General features: G+C 38.8%; 1 protein-coding gene across 14 annotated transcripts in view; it reads right to left on the bottom strand.

Annotated features, from left to right (window-relative positions):
* The window catches only part of ERC1 (ELKS/RAB6-interacting/CAST family member 1), a 515,798-nt gene that overhangs the window by 48,003 nt on the left and 449,350 nt on the right, over positions 1–18,445 (bottom strand). The gene's annotated exons all lie outside the window — the stretch shown is intronic.

Below are 18,445 nucleotides of genomic sequence, written 5' to 3'. Positions count from 1 at the left end.
TTATGCTCCCCTCATTCATTTCACAGAGGTTATCCGATACTCTTCTAAAACAGTGACTGATAAATCCTTATATAACACCAAACACCTGACTCACAGCCAAGGACTTTAAAATTCTTAGTTGTAACATTGGTTCTGTGTTTTTCTTAAGGAACAGACTTGCTCTCCATTTTTTCTTTTCTCTTTCCTTTCCCCTGCATGAACAGATACTCCTTTGATTCCTCTGGACGCGCACTAAATGACTGATGACTCCTGCCCCAGGATTTTATTTGACAGCTCTCGTGACAATAGTCTGGCCAGGTATTTGGGAGGTGGTCAAAGCCTAGAGTGTTCAGGAAGAGTGGGGCCAGACCTCACATCACAGAACACTGAAGCGTTAGAGTAGCACCTGCTTGAAACACAGCAGCTGTGAGCGCTGCGAAGCACTGCCAAAATGCTGGCAGTTCTCGGTGTGTTCCCAGGGCTCACACTACAGAGGTCTGCACCTGCTGCATGTCACCAGCCTGGCAGTTTTCATCAAGAGGACACCTCTGGCCTAACTAATGAATTGGGAGCTCAATAATCTTCAAGTTAACAGAAGCAAGGCCTGGTATTACTTTCCACAGTAACACTGATTCCTCCTTGGACCCCCTCAAAGGACTGCTTCTGTCACCTTCCTTTATTTCTTTTTTTTTTTATAAGAGTTTTTAAAGCAAATACAGTTTTATGCTTTTATTATAAAAACAATATATGTTTTACTCCAAAAAATTGGGGAAAAAGGAAAAATGTAAAGGAAATAAGACAACTGCATACACTTGTATCAAGAAGTAATCATTTGTAACATTTTGGTAATTTTTATGCCAAGTCTTTTAATAAATTTATATAAATCAGCTTCTAACAGTATCATACGTCACATTTCATTTGACACATTCTTTAACATTGTATTGAGTACTGTTCACTGCATTATAAATGACTGAAAATATGTTTTTAATGGCTGCATAATAAATACACCATATTTCCTTTGTTTCTAATATTATTTCCAGGAAATAATTAAGAGAATAAAGAGCAAGAGCTTAGTGGCTAAAACAATCTTTAGTTTACTAAAAAGATCAGAGTTCTGTTTAGGTCTATACAGTATAAAATAACATAGAAGCTGGAGTCTGGCTAGACAAACCAGAGAAAATGAATCAATTTAGCATTATAATTTTTTTTTTTTGAAACGGAGTCTTGCTCTGTTGCCAGGCTGGAGTGCAGTGGGGTGATCTTGGCTCACTGCAACTTCTGCCTCCTGGGTTCAAGCAATTCTCCTGCCTCAGCCTCCTGAGTTGCTGGGACTATAGGCGCGTGCCACCACGCCCAGCTAATTTTTGTATTTTTAGTAGAGATGGGATTTCACCATGTTGGTCAGGCTGGTCTTGATCTCCTGACCTTATGATCTGCCCGCCTCGGCCTCTCAAAGTGCTGAGGTTACAGGTGTGAGCCAGTGTGCTTGGCCAGCATTATTTTTGTTTTTAAAACTCACTCTCTCTAAGGATAAAGGATAGACACCAAAGTGCTGCTGTGAAAGGCTCCTGGCCTCTAGAAGAGACTCCTAATCAGCAGGTTTCTGGTATCAGTTCTGTGCTGGAATTTCCTACCTACAACAGGGATGTCAACACAGCCTGTCACAGAAAAAAGAGAATGTTTCAATCAAGCAGAGAATTTAGAATGAGGAAGTTGGATAGCTTTTGGCAAACAATGCCAACCTTTCAAAAATATTGTACTTTATTTCTGAGCATAAATATACACTTGTTGTGGCCGAGCATGGTGGCTCATGCCTGTAATCCCAGCACTTTGGGAGGCCAAGGCAGGCAGATCACTTGAGGTCAGAAGTTCAAGAGCAGCCTGGCCAACATGGTGAAGCCTTGTCTCTACTAAAAATACAAAAATTAGCTGGACGTGATGGCGTGTGCCTGTAATCCCAGGTACTCGGGAGTCTGAGGCTAGAGAATTGTTTGAACCCAGGAGGCAGAGTTTGCAGTGAGCCAAGATGGCGCCACTGCATTCCAGCCTGGGTGACAGAGTTACACACACACACAAACAGACACACTGCTTGTTATGGAAAATTTTAAAAGAATTCCAAGTGCAGTCTTTAAAGGTAACATTATTTTAACTGAAAATACACTTTGTGCACCAATGACGAAACAGTTTAATCATGGTTCTATTAATATATCCTCCATGATGCCAAGTAATGCATCCCTATTTCATTCCTCATTTTTTAAAAGCTTGGTTTTCTCTATCTTTTTTAACAGATAAATTGATTTTAAAAATCACTTTTGGGATTTTCACTGGGTTTGTGCAATTTATTCCCATTCTCTTAGCGCACATAAGCATGTTTGTGTGTATACAGCTGCCATGACAAACGCTACATCTGGGCTGCAAAGGCTGAAAGAGCTGATTATCTTAGGTAATTACTTTTGATTGACAAACTGGAAGAAAAAAGTATGACCATGAAGAAAGGGGACAATGTGATAAATGGTCATATTGAGAAGGTCAAGTTCCTTACAGTAAAATGGAATTTTAAAAGATATTAGCTCACTCCAACTACTACTTTGACTGGGGATGCTGACTTTTTAGGTCCTTATTCTTAATAAAAAATAAATTTTGGCCTGACACAGTGGCTCACGCCTGTAATCCCAGCACTCTGGGAGGCTGAGGTGCGCAGATCACTTAAGATCAGGAGTTTGAGACCAGCCTGACCAATATGGGGAAACCTCGTTTCTACTAAAAAAATACAAAAACCAGCTGGGCATGGTGGTGAGTGCTGAAGTCCCAACTACTCGGGAGGCTGGGGCAGGAGAATTGCCTGAGCCCAGGAGGCGGAGGTTGCGGTTTCACACGTTGACCAGGTTGGTCTCGATCTCTCGACCTCGTGATCCACCCGCCTCGGCCTCCCAAAGTGCTGGGATTACAGGCTTGAGCCACCGCGCCTGGCCTGAGAATTCTTAATGGTTTATCCAGGATAAAAATTCATTTTACAAAGAAATACTAGGATATATCAATAAAAAATACAAACCCTTACTCCAAAACAAAACAAACAAACCTCATTCTATGCAATGACTAGAGTGTCTATTCTTTTATTCCCCTGTCAAAGGGAAATGTCTTAAAAACAAAACTATTGAGCTTACTCTGTGAAAGCATATGTAACTGCCCAGCTAGCATCGTCCCCAAATCTATCCATAAAAAAACTACTTAAGCCTCTCTGGAACACATGAACCATGTCAATCATGTGGGAAATGCCCTTATCTCTTCCTTTTTCTTCCTATCTAATTTGAGCAGGCCACTTAGAAAAGAAACTGTGTTTCCCACAAGGTAGAACTGCCATTGCCTAATCTCAAGAGGGAAGAGGGACATTTGCCAAGTAGAAAGAGAATGTCTTATAGGACCCATAAGTTACAACTTTTTTCCACATACAACCTCAATACATTGGCAAGGAGTCCTACTAAAATCATCAAATATGTGGTCAGGCAAAACTGGTTGTACAGCTAGGCTGAACTATAGTTAAATATATTTTTCTGCACTAGGAAAAAAGAAATTAAAAAATGAACTTTTCACAATAACCTTTGCTTGTACCGAATATGATGCCAAAATGTCAATATGGCCGCAATGCTACATTTACAAAATTGTTAAGGAAATTTAAATTATAAAAAGGGATGAGACATTTTTGGTTAAGACTAAGAGCTTTGTTTTATCTTATACAGATTTATTTTTTATGCATTAGATTCTCAAACAGGTTTCAGAGGCCAGCATTTGATGGCACAGTGACAAGACCAGTCAGTAATCTTCCAAAGGTGTTTATTTTGACCTAGTTTCCACTTAAGTCAGGTTAGATAACTAATGGTATTTAGGAAGACAGGTAAGTTATTCCTGTGTCATTCAATACAAATAGTAATAGAAGACTCTACAGCATTCCATTTCTGCAACTCATTTATCTGAGATCTAAACATACTCTCTTGGGCCATGTGACTTCAATACCTGGATGAAATGTGCAGTGTGAAAGTTCTGTCCAATAGGCCTGCTTTTCTCTTCCCACTCTACTGTTTCTGTGCCAGATAGTTACACTAAGAACTCATTTTGAGAGGTATAAATTTTATTTTCTTGCATCTTTTACTTTTTAGAGTTTAGCTCTCAGCTGAGACCTCTGGACAAGAATGCCATTCTAAGATGATAATATTTATGGAAAGTTAATCTGTTGGTTATTCTGGGACTTTCTTAATGTACTCTACATTGAGAGACAGCAGTGCAATGATAGTCCAACAAGGAATCAAAACTACCCCTAGCATTTATGCACTTAATATATGGACAGTTGAGTGTGCCTCTGAAACTTCAGCAGGTAAGTAAAAAGAACAAAAAGATTTTGTAGCCACTTCAGAGCTGTGAGCTAGCCACAGAAGCCTCCTCACAAAGATTTGATAAGTACTGAGTATTATTTGGGGCTTAAGGTATTTGCTCATGGGGTACTAATATTTTGTCCTTTGAAAGACATCATTTTTTATAATAATTTTTTTTTAAAATTAAGACAAGGTCTTGCCTTGTCACCAGACTGGAGAGCAGTGATGCAATCACAGCTCACTGAGGCCTCAGCCTCCAGGGCTCAACGATTCTCCTACTTTCCTCCTTAGCCACTCAAGTAGCTGGGACCATAGGCATTTACCACCATACCTGGCTAATTTTTAAATTTATTATAGAGAAAGGGTCTCACAATATTGCCTAGGCTGGTCTTTAACTCCTGGGCTCATGTGATCCTCCTGCATCAGCTTAACAAAGTGCTAGGATTAGGGGTGTGAGCCATGGCACCCAGCCTGAAAGATGCTATTTTTTTTTTTAAAGCTGACATTTATTGATCACATATTGTCTTCCTGGCTAATTATTTTTAGGTCTACTATGATTCTTCTGTGGCTAGCTCACAGCTCTTAAGTGGCTACAAAATCTTTTTGTTCTTTTTACCTACCTGCTGAAGTCTTCAGAGGCACACTCAACTGTCCATATATTAAGTGCATAAATGCTAGTGGTAGTTTTGATTTCTTGTTGGACTATCATTGCACTGCTGTCTCTCAATGTAGAGTACATTAAGAAAGTCCCAGAATAACCAACAGAATAACTTTGCATAAATATTACCTTAGAATGGCATTCTTTTCCAGAGGTCTCAGCTGAGAGCTAAACTCTGAAAACATGCAAGAAAATAAAATTCATAAATTCTGCCTCAAAGTCTTTACCCTCAATAAGTAAGATATCTTCTTGGTCAATAATGTATGTCAGGGTCAGGAAAACGAAGAATAGTGTGTCAAGCCTTGTCACACAGGTTTGGAGCAATGTGCTTCGTTCTCATTTCAGCACAGCTATTTTGTGAAAGAAGAGGTCAGAAAATCTTATAATTCAGTTGCCACTAGGAATTCAGGTCCAGGCACCACTAGGTCACTGGAATGAATAAATGTTAATCAGAAATCTCACTACTAATAGAAATATCTGGTTCTAAAAGTAGAAACTTGCTCCAAAGGTTTCAGATTTCAAGGGCTTTATGGTCTGTCGAAGTGTAAGTGTGCCTATAAAAACCACAAAAGATGATAGGTTTTGAAATGTGAAGAAACGTGAGAATCACTTTTGAAAATAACAAATGATCATTTCTTCTTAGTTTTACAGCTCACAAATCTGTTGCCAATTTTTCTTTAAGGATGAATTACCACTCTAGCAAACAAAACAAAACATCCTCTATTTCTGGACTCTGATATGGAGAGAAAACATTATATTCTCAAAGCTGTAAGGAGATATGGAACAGTGTTCAGAATAAAATAAATCTTGAAAGATTTATTTCAACTATATAGCTGCTATAGAGCTGCTAAATGCATTCTGCCTATTCAATCTTCCTTCAGTTAAAATCTCTTTTACCTTATGCATTATAACAAATGCTACTCAAATGAAATCTAAGGGATGTGCATAGGGAGCAGACTGTTAGGAGCTTGCCCACTAGTGAAGGAAGGACATCTCTAGCTGAGTGTATCTATGTATCTCTTCATATGCTACAAAGGATGTCAAGACTGTAGGCATCTCTATACTTGCTTTAGTACTTGGAAACTTAAGATATATTAAAACCAGGTCATTCACCAGCAGGTGGGCTAACACGTATATACAGATGAGGACAGCACATAGAAATGGGAGGAAGACAATGCTACTAGGAAGCATAGAAGCTATTACAAACCAAGCAATCAAAGGTACATACAGTATGCACCCTCAAAGGATGGCTGCTTAAAGTCAATGAGATAATCATAATGAAGAAGTCAGGAAAGCCACGCAGAATGCCACTTAACTGCTGCACTCAGAAATTCCAGGAGCAGAAATGTGTTCCAAATTTATTGCTGTTAAGAGTTAACAAAGATGAGAAAACATTTTCAGTTCAGTTCTTGGCTTGAGGCTTGCCTCTCCACAACAAATCACTCATTGTGTTTTAGTGAAAAATGTGAGTTAAATAGAAGTGCTCCCTCTCTCTATATACGCTGTCTATATAAGCACTCAGATATATATATATCTGAATGGCTTCCCTACTGCATGGTTCCAGGACTACAGATTTATGAATGAGACATTAGGGGAAAAAAAAATCTAGGCATGTGGAAGAAACATGAAGCAAAAGAGGGCAAAGAGACAGTCATAGTTTTTGAGCAGGCAAGCCCAACAAGTACTGATGCTGGATTTCAAAGGAAAAGCTAGGTAGGCAGCTGGCCTCAGGGGAAAATGGTGGCTTTTAACTCCCTGCATGCCTGTGTGAACACGTAAGCACTGAAATAGATAACTCTCACTCCATTCTGACTCTGAGGCCTGGTGCCTCATATGCCCTGCTATAACTGCTACAGTCAAACACAACAGCACCTTTTGGCATTATTACATGTCTGCTAGACAGATGATCTGAAAAACAGCAATACGTTTGTTGCCTACTGGGCAAAATAGTGTAATAACCTCATCATCACATTTTATTTTCTCCTATAGCATTGGGAGTGGCGGGGAAGGGCAAGCGAAGTTACCCAGGTTAAACAAAAGGGACCTCCTGACCTTGACAGCATCTCAATAAACAAGGAACAACATAACAAAGATGTTAACTGAAATTATGAGGACATGTTTACTGGCTCCTTCTCAGTCCACAGGACTACAAAGAAGAGCCAAGTATGATCATCTAGTCACTATGAGATTTGATAGCTTATCTGTACAAAGGCTCCCAAAGACAGGCCAGTCTCTGGAGGAGACATCTGTGAGTGGCAGTTATTTCAAGGTCAGGTTAAGAGGGCGTGTGTGTGTGTTTGTGTCTGTCCATCTGTCTGTACACGGAAGGGTTGGGGTAGGCAGAGACAATTTGCCATTAGTCACCTTATTATTTGAACTCTAGTGTTAAACCAAACACAACAGACTCTGCAGATTCTATCAGACTTCTAGTCTACTGCTGAGTACTCACAGATAGGCTATACCACTGAGGGTCTCATTCTGCCTCTGGAGCCTGTGGCAGACATGGCTTCTCATTAGAGTGTTTAACAAGAACACAGCCTAAGAGGGCACAGGTGGCAGGGAAGAAGAGATGGCTATCATCCAAAATCCAGGGGAAATTGTAAATGTATCTGTAGCTTTGCGTAAATATCAGAAATGGGCATCTTTCGATTGGAGAAAGGAAAGTCACATACAGGAATCTGATCATTTTTTTTTTGAGACAAAGTCTTACTCTGTTGACAGGCTGGAGTGCAATGGCGTGATCTTGGCTCACTGTAACCTCTGCCTCCCAGGTTCAAGTGATTCTCCTGCCTCAGCCTCCCAAGTAGCTGTGACTACAGGCAGGCGCCACCACGCCCAGCTAATTTTTATATTTTTAGTAGAGACAGGTTTCCATGTTGGCCAGGGTGGTCTTGATCTCCTGACCTCATGGTCTGCCTGCCTTGGCCTCCCAAAGTGCTGGGATTATACGTGTGAGCCACCACTCTTGGCCAGGAATCTGAACTCTTAATGCTAACATTGGCGACAACCAGAAAACTGTTTCTCACTGTAACATGTGAGAAACTGGTGTAATTTGGTGTTTAAGAATGCATGGGGGAACGAAGTCCAGATGGGAGGAGAAATCTGAGCAAAAGGGTCTTCAGCCAATATTTTCAGCTTAGTTTTCTCTGAAAATAGTGGCACAAGAACTCTGTATCACCAAGAGGAATAGGAAATGTTTCTTAATATTATTAAAGAGCACTTCAAGAATGAAACCATATCAGGAGAGAAGGCACTAAGGGTGTCTCCCTAGCTTCTTGGTCTCAGTACTATAAACTGAAGTAAAGCTGTTTTTTCAGGGGCACAGCAGCTAATTCCAGGAAAGCCATGGGTATATACACCTGCCTCCCCTGACCTTAGCACCTTTGCTTTGTGTCTGTGTACTATTATTCTCTTCTTTTCTTCTCCTACCTTCCCTCTCTCCATCCAACCTGCCCAAGGGAAGACTTTTCTTCCACTCCACACACGCACTAAAAAAATCTCATACATCTGAGAAGCTAATAAGGATCTTGGCTACTCTGACAGAGTTGTACTTCCTGGATTTATGTCTGCTATAGTCAATCAGGAAATCATATTTAAAAAGCAAATTCTTTCTGAAAATTTTATACACCATGAACAAATCCCATGGATTAACGATTTCCAGACATCACCCCTTTCACCTTGGGAGTAATCCAGGCTTTGGGTGGAAAAAAAGATTTGGGAAAAACAAACATGAGAAAGACTGCTTTTTCTACCAACTTCCTTTATTTGAGAATAAAACTACCCATGCAGTCACTGAATTACTCTCTCTCTCAAAATGCTGAATTGCTTAGCACAACACAAACTCTGATGGTCATCACCACTTCAATATTAATAGTTGTGGATGCTTAAGCAAAGCTTTATTGTTTGAGGATATAAAATTGACAATGACAAAAGAGACTCAGCATGGTAAATACAAGAGATCTTACAAATGGTGGCTGAATGTTTTAAGTTAACAGCCAGGAGAATTCAAGATTAAATAGCGTGGACCATGATGAGCCTCAGGATTTCCAGTCAGATGACCCTTTGTGTGTATGTATCACCCATCACTGGAAGAAGGACCTCTGTGCCCTGATTCCCTCTGCTACAAACAAGATTATTAAGCACAAACTGGAGATCAGTTCTGAAGGGTCGTGGCAAAGTGGGGCAGCCCCACTGGAAAGTAGGAAATGAAATGTGCAGAAAGAACAAACCCTAGCATTTGACAGAACTGACTGATCCTCATGGGAGAACAGCAGAGTAATGGCAAGTGAAAAAATGGGGTGCAGGCAGGCCACAGAAGGAAGTTCCAGGGGATACATGGTATACACACCTAGACTGAAGCACGGGAAACTACATGAGTCAATAAAGACTAAGCAGGCTCCTAGTTCAGCTGTAAAGTGACCCAACAGTAAAAAGGAAAAAGAAAAAGTTAAGTTTATATAGAATCTTCATATATCTATTTGTTAATCTCTCAGGCTCTCATACCAGTGCCACCTTTTAGTACTCACAAAAAAGCTACTGTGGCTGGGCGTGGTGGCTCGCGACTGTAATCCCAGCACTTTGGGAGGCCCAGGAGGACAGATCATGAGGTCAGGAGATAAAGACCATTCCGGCTAACACAGTGAAACCCCATCTCTACTAAAAATACAAAAAATTAGTCGGGCGGGGTGATGGGAGCCTGTAATCCCAGCTACTCAGGAGGCTGAGGCAGGAGAATTGCTTGAACCTGGGAGGCGCAGGTTGCAGTAAGCTGAGATCATGCCACTGCACTCCACCTGGGCGACAGAGCGAGACTTCGTCTCAAAAAAAGAAAAAAAAAAAGTTGCACAAATGAAGCCACATTCAATTTTAGTGAGGAAGTCCAAAGGATGGATATCACATTTTTTTATATAATCAGAGTAGCTAAGGTGTTTAGAAAATAGGAAACAGAATAAAGAGTGAAATGATTAAGTCTTTTTTCTTTGAGACAGGGTCTCACTCTGTTGCTTAGGCTGGAGTGCAGTGGTGTGATCTCAGCTCACTGCAGCCTCATCCTCAGCGAGTATACTTTTGATATCACAGACTTTAACAGCAATTCCTACTTTAACAGAAGAAATAGCTCTCTCTATGCTTTAAGCAGTCTGCCCAATTAGACACAACATACAGCTTTGAGGAATTCTCCATACTCAGTTGCCTTGTGGGCTTCAGCAGTTGTAATCTTGCATGAGATGCTACTGCTGACAGGAAATAGAAAACCTTTGTTGGACCAGCCACAGGAAGCAAAGCCCCTGCCATCTTGTTCACTTAAGCAATAAAATCTCATGCCATTGCTCAGATACACTTCTAATTAATAATCCTCTAGCTAGCAAACCATTTACATCATCTCCCAGATGCAGCATTTCAAGGAATACTGCAAAGCCATTCTAAGGTGGGTGTGTGTGCCTGAGACTATCTGTGAGGTCAGTGCTGTACATTCTATGTATGTGAAGGTTTTTACCTTCCCCTGATTTCATTAACACATTCTGTCTCAATGATTATATATTTCTGTACACAAGAATAAAGCATCAGGTTAACATGGTATTTAAAACACACATGTACATATAGCTAAGAAATGTCTGATTGGCTGGAGCCAGGCTCATCTGAACTAGGACTTCTACATCCTGCCATCTCTTAGAGCAATTACAACTTGTAACTTCTAGGAAAGCACAGCTGTTTGCCTGGATGCTTGCCCTTATCTGCTCTAATGTCAGTTACTTCCCTCATGGAATTTCTAAATTAGCCTGGAATTAAATTAATTTAGGTGATCTTCTGCATCTTATAATCTTAACTAATAATTGCACTGGCCGGGCGTGGTGGCCCTGAATCTCTTTGGAGACCTGGGTTTTTCTACTGCATCTTGTATAACTTTTTTCTGCTGGAGAAATCCATCATTTAGCATTTGTTTCAATGTCTTGAAACATGCATTTTTTACCATGTACCTAATGCAGTTTTAGGCACATGGTAGATGTCCCCAAAATATTTTTGAATTAATCTTCTTTCTCATTTCAGTCAGTTTAAGCCAAAATAATAAAAGTTTTATATTACACTTACAGAATTATTCTACATAAACTTGAGGACTCAGATGTAAATGATAAAGGAGTGCGGAGAACGTACTTTACAGTTAAAACATTAAATCAGAGATAAACATCCTGGTTCAATTCTTAGAAGATATAACATGATGACACTAGATTTTTAAATAGTGACCCAACAACAAAATGATTATGTGACCAAATGTAAGATGTTTTCATTTGATTCTAGAATGCCAAAAGCAAAATTGTAATAACTTATTTTTTATTCACATGAGAACCCAGACAGTTTGATACCTTTCTAGGTTTGCCAAATCCCCCCCTCCTGCAAAAAATTTGTGATCCTAGTCTTGAAATTCAGGAAGAAACAGTGGTATATGTTCAGTGGTGACTATCTTTCAATGAAAAGAAATGAAGTCTTGCTAACAAGTGTTTTGCCTTAAAACCTGAATTTTCACCAAAAAGAACAAGCCATCTGTTTTGAATATTTTATAGACCAAGCCTCTATTTGTGCTGTGCTTTGATCTCCTGGCATAATAGGAAGCCAGTGATACAGTCCAGCTACACCTCAATCAAGTGTGCTCATTTAATTTATCCCAGAAATGCCACGCTAGATCCAGCTGGAAACTTTTGCCTCGTTGTCCTAGGATCAGAAAGAAGAAGAAGGAAGACACATCAGGGAGAATAGCTCTTTTGTTTTGGTTGATAATGCAGTTTTGTGTCTAAGAAAATATTCCTTTAACCCAAAACAGATAGTAATCCTGCAGACAGAGAGTGTGTATAGAAAATAACAAATTAGCAGGGAATTGAGGACAAGTTAATGAAAGCAGTACGGTAGAGTCCTATCGTAACGAGTCTCCTGCTTAACATTTCAGATAAAATGTGAGTTGAATCATATCTTCCACAATGTAACTCTATAAAATCAAAATGTGATATGATACGCAAGGGTCAGACCTGTCTTCCAAAACTGGTATTAAAAGAAGGTCAAATCATAGGCTGAAGGACATGAGTAATGAACTGAATGATATAATATTCTAGAAAGCACACTAGGTATTGACTGGAGCTAAGATCAGCATGGGACACCGATATACGTGAATGGAATCAGATTATAGGATAACCTATTAGGCTGCAAGGAGAAACCAAAAGATTAAAAACAGCTACTATCACTGCATAAAACTGTAAATAACACACATGCAACTTTAGGGTAAAATTGTCCAATGTTTTCATTTAATAAATATTTATTAAGCTCTGTAGCATCCCCACATTTTCAGATGAATGTGTGAGAAACAAGAAATACATGAAGTTTTATTTTCAAAGTACAAAGATATTTTGTTGTCTAGGAAGAATATCTAACTCACAAATAATACCACAAATAGGGGAAGACAGCTTTTCATTAGTAAAATGCTCCTAATCATTAAGATATGAACCCAAAGATCTGAGAGCCTATGTTCCTGAGATACATAAAATGCTATATAATTTTCAGTCTAAGAAATAAATCAAGTGAGTTACAGGACAATGTTACCTTAAATCATTCAACAGAAACCACAGAAATGCAGGATCTACTTGTGAAACACTATAAATGATGTCTTAAAATATATTAAATGAAAGGTTCTGCCCCAAATTACTTACAATGCACTCGTGTAGCCTAAGAGGTCTCTGCCTCAACAGCACCCTCACTGTCATTTATTAAGCATGTCCTATATGTCAGGCAAAGGGCAGAGTGCACTGACTACATTATTACACTTAATTTTCACCATAACCTTTGGTTTAGGTTTTATGATTGCCATTTAACAAATGAGAAACCTGATGTTTAAGAGAAGAGGTTAAGTGACTAGTGGGTAGTTAGCTACCACACTGAATTCAAATTAGGTCTTAGGGCAAAGCATATTCTTTACCACCAAGTTAAAGGGCCCTCAAAATAATACAACTGCCCTGTAGGGGAAGCAAAAGAAAATATATTTTGCCAGTTTTATAGGTGGAATGTAATATATATATTTTTTAAATGCAGAAATTTATAGGTACACTATTGTCATGTAGCACAATCATGACAACGCCACAAAAGAAAAACAGTAATGCTGATCTGTGATACACCAAACTATGAACTGAGACTGCATCAGGGTGATGAGATTATGGTTGATTATTTTTCTTTTCTATTATCCAAATTATGTGGTTACTGTTGACTATAAATCTCTCTTCAATCCAACTTCCTTATGTAAAAGTTCTGATATGCATTGAGGCACCTAGATTTCACACAAAGGAAGCCCCCAGTAGTAATTTACACAGTATGTGTAGTGTCTGCCAGGTAGAGAGCACATGTTAGACCTACTCCTTTCTTGTCAGCTTCTGGAATGAGAAAGGGAATTCAGTATACTTTTGTCTTGATGGTCATTTAGTTCTGGAAGGGTCTGTCTGGGATTTAAGAACACAAAGAGTAGGTAAAAGCAGATCTGAGACACTTCTAGGCTGGTGTCCAGTTACCAGAGAAAACTTAGTTGAGAATAAAATACATAAACCTGTCTGTAGTGTCCCCGGCATTGCAGCTCTCTGGACATGTATGTTCTAGTGGGGCACTAGAAGGAGGGCAGGCATAGCTGTTTTGAAGGAATCCCAATGGTTTTCATACTTGTATGGAGAAAAAATGCTTTTTATGAAAAAAGTGGAAGACAGAATTTGGCCCAGTTGCAAACCACTCTAAATTATGAATATAAAAAAAGAATGATACACTGAATTTAGAGGTACAAAGACAGAACATGGTAAGAAAAACTGAAGTAGAATTAGGAAATAAAAGCAGCATTCCATTGCTATGATAATGTTGCCAGAGCTTTCAAATCTGAAATAGTATGCATTACTATACCATGTTATATGAACTACTGTAGTTTACAGTCTAAATTTGGCAAAAACTGTATAGTCTAGAGCAAAGATCCTAGAATTCTGGGAATTTCTGAAAGTTATCCAAAAGTAATGGAGTTCTAGAGAATTTTAATGTTTAAGAAGAGAGACTAACCCTAAAAATACAGAAATCTGGTATCTTCCAACATTAGTAAACAACTACACCCTGCTCCAATTGACATTCCTCTAACTTACCTGTAAAGAATGTTCTAAAGGCTGGGTTCGGTGGCTAACACCTGTAATCCCAGCATTTTGGGAGGCTGAGGCTGGTGGATCACCTGAGGTCAGGAGTTTGAAACCAGCCTGACCAACATGGTGAAACCCTGTCTCTATTAAAAATAAAAAACTAGATGGGCATGGTGGCATGCACCTGTAATCCCAGCTATTCGGGAGGCTGAGGCAGAAGAATCACTTGAACCCAGGTGATGGAAGTTGCAGTGAGCCGAGATCGCACCATTGCACTTCAGCCTGGGCAACAAGAGCGAGATTCCATCTCATAAAAAAAAAAAAAAAAGGGCCAGGTGCGGTGGCTCACACCTGTAATCCCAGTGCTTTAGGAGGCTGAGGCGGGTGGATCACGAGGTCAGGAGATCGAGACCATCCTTGCCAACATGGTAAAACCCCGACTAAAAAAAACCAATGTTCTAAAAACTCCCTGTGTTAGACTTCAGATACTATGCTGGATCACGAGGTCAGGAGATTGAGACCATCCTCGCCAACATGGTAAAACCCCAACTAAAAAAAAAACAATGTTCTAAAAACTCCCTGTGTTAGACTTCAGATACTATGCAAAAAGTATACAGAAGTACATGTTGGCTACCTGCAGGTTAGTAAACAACAGCTATTAATTATATGGCAAATATGGATTTACAAACTACTTTCACATTCATTACACCGATGCCTCAAGAAAAGTAGGATAGTTATCATCACACCCATTTCAGAGATGAATTAATGGAGGTACCAAGAGGTTAATGAATTACTTTGAAGTCTCTGACCCTGATTCAATGCTTTTTCTATTACTTTAAGTAGACGCCTACATTTTTATTGGATAATTCATGTTGCACAGAAAAACAGACATATCTGAACCTTGAGGGATTTAATAGCTCAGTGCATTAGGGCCAGAAAAATGATAGTTGATCCTAACACTAAGTCTGTCAGAAAAAAAGTAACTTTGGCTGTTAAAGGTTGTGCTAAAAGCTCTATGTAAACAGATCAACATTGTCCCACAGTCATTCTGTGAAGCCAAAATCACACTGAGGAGAAATAACTGCAATGAGACCTTTGTTCACAGAGGAATGATGATTATTGTAACCAATTCCTTTTCTGTTCCAGTCCTTGCTATGAGAAAAGGCTGGATAGGTAGAGATGACTGGAAAGTTTTAGTAGAGTCAAAGATTAGGAATTTGGGCTACTGAGAATGCTGGTACAGAAAGTTTGTTTCTTTGCTCTGTTTGTCAAGAGTTTCTCTAAGTCTACAGGGAAAGGGAATAAAACAGAATGCAGAAGAGGTCACCATCCATTGAAATTGGAAAATATTCCTATAGCCACAAGAGATGTGGCTATGCCATCACACTAAAAAGTGCTCTCGCTGTCAACTACCACGCACAATCCTGCGGTAAGTGCCTATTAAAATTATGCATGTGCTTATATTCCAGGAAGTAGTTTTCTTTACCCAACAGAAACACAAATTTAAAAGAAATAATACTCCTGGCAGAAAGAATTTTAACCCTGTTCTACTCTAAGCAGTAGCATGCTATTCCAATTCCCACTCCCCACAAAAAATTAACAGGCAACTGAACAACATGAAAGGAAAAAAAAAGGTTCTTAGATTTTAAGAAACTTTTAAGAAAAAGCTTCTTGAGGTCTCAAGCTACTCTGACATCTCCTTGGCTATGTTAGTGAGCTATTATTGAGGAATAGAGATAGATTATGCGTATATACATATCGAGCTCTTCTGAAGACATACTTTCAGCAGACGGCTGGGTAAAGAGAATCACATGGGATTACTTCAGTGTTTACTTCTTTTTCAAATGTCAAAACCAGTTTTAGTTTGTTTACTTCTAGGGATAAAGAAACAAGAGAGGAAAAGGGGAAGATTATAGTGACCTTCCTTAAGGCTGCATGGGTCTCTCCTATTTTCCTGCTTAAGACACCACCATCTTGAGGATCTTTAGAATTAAGAAAAACTACTCTTTTTTTCCCTTTTTCCAATGGTTCTGTTAGAGACAGGAGCAACTGCTCTTTTTAAATAGTGATACGAAGTAACCACTTTGTTTTAAACAACTAAAGAAAAGAAGAGAATTGTATTTGTGTTGGTACACAGACCATGAGCTTTGGTTTAAGTAAATATCAAGAAAGCAGTAAAAATGTAGGCAAAGGTCATAGATCGTGTATTTATGAAGCTGCCCTTCCTGACCTGCTCTAATCCTTCTATTCTGCCTCTATTGAAAACATCTGACATTGTATGTGCAATCGTTTAGCTTTTTTTCTCTAAAGATTTCAGCTAGATTGTCTTCTCATTCATTATGTCATTATAAGCTGCTTCTTCCTTCAATATTAGATACTCGAAGGCTAGGACCAATGCTCAGTCAACCTTGGAGATAACTAACTTCCTGAAGTGAGTACTGTTTTATCCAAAGCCTCTCATTCACTCTAAAACTTAGAAAATAGGTTATTAAAAAAGACACACACACACACACACACACACACACATATGCACACACATACAAAACCATATTATCTGGCAATCTGCTACCCAGAAAATACCAAAATTCAATATTCAACAAGTATCCACTGAATGCCTATTACTTGCTACACAATACTTACATCTATCTTTACTGTTACTTTGTAGAATCCCTTGCTGATTTAAGACAGGCAAAGTGGACAAATAATATTTCTAAAAATAAAAAGGGATGTTTCATAGTGATAAGAAGGCCAGTTTATCAGGAGTATACAACAATCACAAATGAGTTTGCAAACAATGCAGACAGAGCTTCAAAATACAATGTAAAACCTGAAAGACTTCAAAGGACAAACAGAAAAATCTCCAATTTTTGTTGGAGATTTGAATGCTCCTTTCTCTGCAATTAACAGGCCTCTCCCTCTACAAAAATTCAGTGAAGACATGGAAGATCTGACAAACTCTATCAACACCCTGACCTAGTTGATACTTATAGAATAATATATGTGACAATTAAAGATACCATTCCTTTAAGAGCACAAGGTATATTCAGTAAGCTGAATCATATTTTGGGCCAAAAAACAAAAGTCTCAAAAATGTAAAATAATTAAAACAATACAATGTATGGTTTGTGGTCACAGTGAGATTAAATAGGTGTTCAAAGATAAACAAGGGCAAATTAAAATTTTAAAGAGTTTATTTGAGCAGACAGCAAGCAATTCATGAATCAGGCAGCATTAGGCCATAAGTGGTTGGGGGTTCTGATGAAGAGACTGGGAGAAGACTTTTGTAAGGTGAAAGCAGAAGCATGGCAAAGAAAATCTCTGATTGGTTAAAGTGGGAAAGTAATGCTTTTTGGACCATTCCAGTGGAAAGTCCCTGGTTAGAGGTTAGCCAGGCAATTTCTGATTGGTTAAACTTAACTATTGGAGAACCTATAGGTAGGGGGTTAGTTAGTGGTTTCTGATTGGCCTAGAATATGACTGTTTGCAAAGAGTTGGGTTTTAGTTTGTTTATGTAGGAACTTGGCATTGGAGCTGCCTTAGCCTCACAGCCTCCTAACCGAAATTATACTGAGTTTGCAATAGGTATAGGAAAAAAATGTGGAACATTGCTAATCATCATGCAAATGCAAACCATGATGAGATACCATCACACACCAATTAAAATGGCTATTATATAAAATCCCCAAACAACAAAAAATAAATGCTGAGAGGATGTCTTATAAGAAGTTGGAGGCAATGTAAATTAGAACAGCCATTATAGAAAACAGTATGGAGGTTTTTCAAAAAACTAGAATAGAACTATCATATGATTCAGCTATTATACCACTGGGTATGTATCCAAAGAAAAAGAAATCAGTATATCAAAGATATAACTGTATTTCCATGTTTAGTGCAGCACTATTTACAATTGCCAAGATACGGAATTAACCTTAGCATCCATCAACAGATGAATGGATAAATGTGGCATATATATACACACAGTGGAATGCTATTTAGCGAATAAAAAGAAAAGAACAAAATTCTGTCACTGCAGGAACATGAATGAGCTTGGAGGACAATATGTTAATTGAAACAGCCAGGCAGAGAGATAAATAACATAGGTTCTCATTCATGTATGGAAGCTTAAAAAGTTGATCTTATAGAAAAAGAGAGTAGAATAGTGATTACTAGCGGCCAGGAAGGGTAGGGTAAAGGGGAACACCAGAGGTGGGTTAATGGATATAAAATAACTTTTGCAAGAATTATAAAAGTGAGGGAAATCTAACCTAACTGACTCCATCTTCTTCTAAACTCGTAAGCTAACT

Source organism: Saimiri boliviensis, chromosome 7 (genome assembly GCF_048565385.1).
Source record: "Saimiri boliviensis isolate mSaiBol1 chromosome 7, mSaiBol1.pri, whole genome shotgun sequence".
Lineage (NCBI taxonomy): Eukaryota > Metazoa > Chordata > Mammalia > Primates > Cebidae > Saimiri > Saimiri boliviensis.
The sequence above is the reverse complement of the archived record's forward strand: the minus strand, read 5'-3'. Positions and strand labels throughout refer to the sequence as shown.